This window comes from Corella eumyota, chromosome 7 (assembly GCF_963082875.1).
Source record: "Corella eumyota chromosome 7, kaCorEumy4.1, whole genome shotgun sequence".
NCBI lineage: Eukaryota > Metazoa > Chordata > Ascidiacea > Phlebobranchia > Corellidae > Corella > Corella eumyota.
The window spans coordinates 8,771,920-8,777,030 of record NC_137496.1 but is presented as its reverse complement, the minus strand read 5'-3'; the positions used below and the strand labels follow the sequence as shown (position 1 = coordinate 8,777,030).

Genomic DNA, 5,111 nt, shown 5'->3' with positions numbered 1-5,111 from the left:
CTCCATTACATTAAAAAATGCTTATTTAAAATATTGTCAGATTTTAGAATATTCTGATTCAATAAATTTGAAGCTAATTCGTTTAATAAATATAACAGCCATACGCTAATCCCCTATTGAAAAAGGCTGCTTCCTAAAATAAAAATTAAATTTCAATTAACCAAATTGAAGTCACTAGCCACGAACTTAAACACAAACAAGCTTCGAACCAAAATCTCCAACTTTAAATAACGCGTCACGTGCGTCAGCTGTTTATATACAGAGAGTGGATGACGTATTTACGACCAACGTCATAACTGGCAAAACATATTTCTATAATTTATCCTCCACTAAAAAAGTTTATTGCACGTTGTCGTTATTTTATTTTACAACAAAAATTCTAATACAAACATTCCAACAAAATTGAATCACATATATACATATTAATCTATTATTTTCAAGTTATTATTTTCTACTTCATTTACAATCTTGTTCACATATTCCTTCATTATATTCAACGATTCGGGCCAATTATACTTTGGTTGTAGCCAAAATGTTCCACAAACTTTTGATTGGAGACGGTGAATCTTGTGCAGGACAACTTGGCCATGTTTGGTGTAATATTGGGCTAAAAACGACAAAGTGGTTTATCATTAAAAGTATTATACATGAAATAAATGTTTAACAATTGCAATAACTTAACATACCTCGTAACCAAAATATTATTTAAATAGGTATGGGTTTTTAAACAAAAATAAGTTTTAGGCAACGAAATTTTACAGAAATTTAAGTCAAAATATTTTGGAAAAATGGCATTTTTGCGCAAAAGTTTTTTAGTTACACCTTTATGACAGTCCCCTAGCCAAAAACTACTTAATAAACTTAATAATAACCTCTTTTTTGATTCCAAACCAAACCAGCACCTGACAACACCAAACGTTGAAATGAGGATAAACAACCAGAACGGCAACACTAGCTCCCTCTTGTGAATGGTGAAACCCAAATGCTTAGAGAATTTCAAGTTTAATCTCAGGTAAGATAATTCTGGGGTGTCATCACACAGAAAGTAGGTGTTTCCCCCAACCAAAGAAAGAGACTCCTGTACAATATAAGTTATAGTCAGAGTACAAGTTTATTTCTTTGAAATTAATAAACTTAAATTAAACATAAACTTTAGAATTTTTTAACTAAACCAAAATATCAACCAATATTTTTCACCAAACTTAAAAACCTATTCTTTTAGTAAAATCATGCTGAGATATATCTGTTACAACCAGAATTATATATGGATGTGGTGTACTCGAACCAGACACCTTTTGCACACTAATCCAATAATAAAGCAGTGAACAACTAAATTTTGTTTACCTGCATTTTCGTGGCTGCGATCATGTGACACCAAGCCACGTTTCCAACGTACATTAGAGTTTGTAGCGCCTCTGGAGGAATTGAAGATTAAATCACTTTAGTCGCAAAGTGGTGCAAAAGAATCGATTTGGAGACGTTGTCATTTTTGCCATAAATACCAGAACCTCTAGGTGCACACGTGACCAGTTTCTACAAAGTATTATGACGTCATTAATAAAAAGAACAAAAGCAAACAATTATAATGATGTCCCCTCTACATGTTTCATCTTTTTTCCGTTCCACTCCAGTACGAACTCCTCCGCGTCCTTCTTTGTCCTTCCGTATGACGTCACAGAAGAGTAACAGTAATTAGTGTTTTCACCACCGCCCACTAGTGGTTCCATAGTTCGGTTTAGTCCGAAAGCCTCAATTGAGCTTGTGCAGAGACAATAACCGACATTGTTTGCACAACAAGCCTCCAGCACGTTCATTGTTCCTATATGACATCATAATATATTAAATAACGACCAGTATTAATCTGCACCATTTAAGTTCTAGAATAAATAAACTATGTTGTCTAGTTCTAATATAACAATCCCATCACTTATGACATCACAATACTTACCTCCAACATTTATTTTCCATAATTTTTGACGAGGGGTTAATTCCTAGTGATCGATGACACTGGCCATATACAAGACCATGTGACATTCTTGTACGACTGACATGAGACTACTACGATCTGTGACGTCACGCTTAATCCATTAAACTTTCATGGGGCATCTGAGAAAATTAATAAAATAAAATTTGAAAAAAAATTAAAAACTTGTTCTAATTCTTTTGAAAAAAAAAAATCTTTATAAAAAATATTGAATATAAATACTTAATACCACGCATAAAATTAAATTATTAAAATTTTGTGTTTTAAATAATCTTTATATTTTTAAACTGAAAACAAACCTCTTAATAAATTTTTGAAAATTCCTACTCGTTAATATTGATATTTTGTTAAATAAACCTTTGGGAAAACCACCAAACCCTTTCTTTTTCCTGGCCCCTAAATATTGTCTCTGGAATGTCGATCATTTCTTGTTTATCCTCTATCGGCCAGTTAATCTTGTTGTTGTTTCCTGTCCTGAGATCGGGCATTATGCGCCTATTCCTAAATTCATTGTTATTCAGTTTATAATTTGTAAATATGTTAAATCTAATTTTAATACTTAACTAAAAAATAATTTGTCATTTTTATTTTTTCTGTATATATATTTATCCTCAATGTGAGAAGGTTGATTTAACGACTTTAACATTTATTAACATTTGTTACCCTGACCCAGTCCCGAGTTTTTTTCGGCAGTTTAAGTAATTATAGATTATAAATGCCTGATAAGTAATTTGCTGATTCAGTGTTGGCTCAGCAGGAGTTTATACTGTTTATAGTGCTTTACTTAAAGGTGCTACAGCATGAAAACTAGTGAGCTGTGTGGTGCCGTGTGGTGAGCCGTGTGGTGATTAGTAGGACCCGTGCACAACAACCTGTAAAAGAACCTAGTTGTGCAGGGGTTGTTATAATTTAGCAAAAAATATTAATTTTATGCCTAGTTTACCTAAAAATTCGACGCTATAACAAAAATTTAACAATTTTGAAACTTTATTGAACTTTTTTATATTTAAAATCATTTAATACCCTATCCATTTTCATGCAGGTCGTGTTCAAACCGTCTGACCGTGGTGACTGAATCACGACAACTTTTTCTTGCTTGTTTGAGATCGATTGATCGACTTGCCAGCCGTTTGTAGGATGGGGAAGCATGTACGACATAGTTAACCTTTTAATAACGCTAACCACTACCGAATATAAAATTAAAATACAACTTTTAAACTGGTTTTATTATTTTATGCAATTTCGAGAAAATTTTTCGCTAAACTTCAAAATTAAAAAATTATATACGAGCAAAAGTTTACGCTGCTTTGTGTCTGCCAATTTGTTAAAAAATCTGTTGTTGAATAAACGTTTATCCTCAAAAGATTTTAAAGAAATAAATATTATAAAAATAAAGCGTGTAGGTGTAGGCTTGTAAAGTTTGTTTGTCAAAATGGCAGTGTCTTCCTATTTTAAATTCTGTTTTAAATCAATGATCATATAGGTTATATGATCATTGTTTAAATCAACATAAAAAAAAACTATTTTTTCATAAAATTTATCCAAAATAAGCTACACAATAACCAACTATCAGTAGATTGGTGAAGAATGTGTTAGTTGTTTCAGTGCTCATAACAAAACCGAAGAGCATGAAAAAATACATTCGTTGTAAAGCCATTGTCCTTCTACGTGCAGGTTACGTGGCTAATTTAAGGGCGATTTTAAAGTGCGCTGTTTGTGTGTGAGTTAAATCATGATATTAGTAACTCAAAAACTGATTAAAATTTTAATTTTTATCATTAATAACTAATTAATAGGTGTTTGTTTATTAAAATTTAAACATTGTAGTTAATTTTTTAAATTTAGGCCATTTTTATATCCTGATATTAGTAACTTAAAAACTGATTAAAATTTTAAATTTTATCACTAATTATAAAATAATAGATATTGCCCTTAAACCATGTAACATCAAATTAAAAAAAATACACTATTCTATGATGCTTGTTTAAAGAAAAATAGTTATGTCTTGTATTATTTACAAACACTTGTTTAATATTAGAAATAAGACTGGGGCTAACACACTACAACACTGTAGTTATTAATGTTTTTTGTGTGTCCATTAAAATTTATTTATACACATTTATTCTTAAAATTGTTATAAAAAAAATAGTTTAAAAAAATAAACTTTTACAATATTTTGGTTTAGTTAAAAAACATGAAGTATAAGTTCTTTATATCACCCAGTTATTCGATTATATGTACATATCTCTGTTTTTTAATAAAGTTTATTATCTTGCAACCAATTTTAAAAAAGCAAAAATTAAAAATCTTATTGCGTGTAATAAAGTTATTTAATAATAGTTATAAAATCTTCGTTAACAAAGAAACTACCTTTTGTATAACGGAATGCGAGTATTAAAAACTAATATATATCCGAACTGATTGTGATGTCATAGATGAAGTATTGAAATTTTTGCAATGGTTTTGTTTTAATAGCGACAAAATTTCTAAAATTAAATAAAACAAGAGAACTGTCCTTTTAAAACTGTTAAAGGGTCTAAAATTGATTAATTTAGGCGCCTTTATTGCTATCAGAGAATCCTTAGAGCAATTTGGTCTTTCCTTATCTAAAATATTGCGATCAAATTCCTCAAATCCTCTAGCTACGAGACGAGCCTTTTGAAGCTGTTGTCTATTTCTATACTTCCATGAACATATCCATCTGACAGATATACAGTGTTGACCATTGAATGAAACTTCCTTATAAACATCATTTTCTTTCCAACTTTTAAGTTCACGTTCTTTAGCATCATTAAAAAAATCTGTTGATAAGTGATGAATTTCTTCTGATACAACCGCGTTTTAAGTGTGTAACCTTTTCAAAATATACCCATTGTTTTTCTCCCTTTATATCAAGGGGGCTAAAGCGTTACTGTATCTGCCAGTCGCTTTTCCAGCTCTATTAATAATCTTTCCTGTACAGAGTGTACCATTCTCATCCACGAATTCAACTTCAAGACCCTTTTTTAGTTCCGGAGAATAAGTTGTGGTTGGGACTTCAGGAAAAGTAAAGAGATTTTTATCAATGCTTCTGTCCTCATTGCTCGACTCATAACTTGTTGTATTGTCTTCTTTTACAACTGGTTCA

The 5,111-nt window shown here is 30.7% G+C and overlaps 1 long non-coding RNA gene across 1 annotated transcript; it reads right to left on the bottom strand.

Moving 5' to 3' along the window:
- Nucleotides 1-944: 944 nt before the first annotated feature.
- On the bottom strand, nucleotides 945-1,718 carry LOC145759458 (uncharacterized). The gene is made up of 3 exons (XR_014286528.1): nucleotides 1,602-1,718; nucleotides 1,345-1,533; nucleotides 945-1,078 (listed from the first exon to the last, which is right to left on the bottom strand). It is a non-coding gene; the product is annotated as an uncharacterized LOC145759458 (long non-coding RNA).
- Between the last annotated feature and the right edge of the window lie 3,393 nt (nucleotides 1,719-5,111).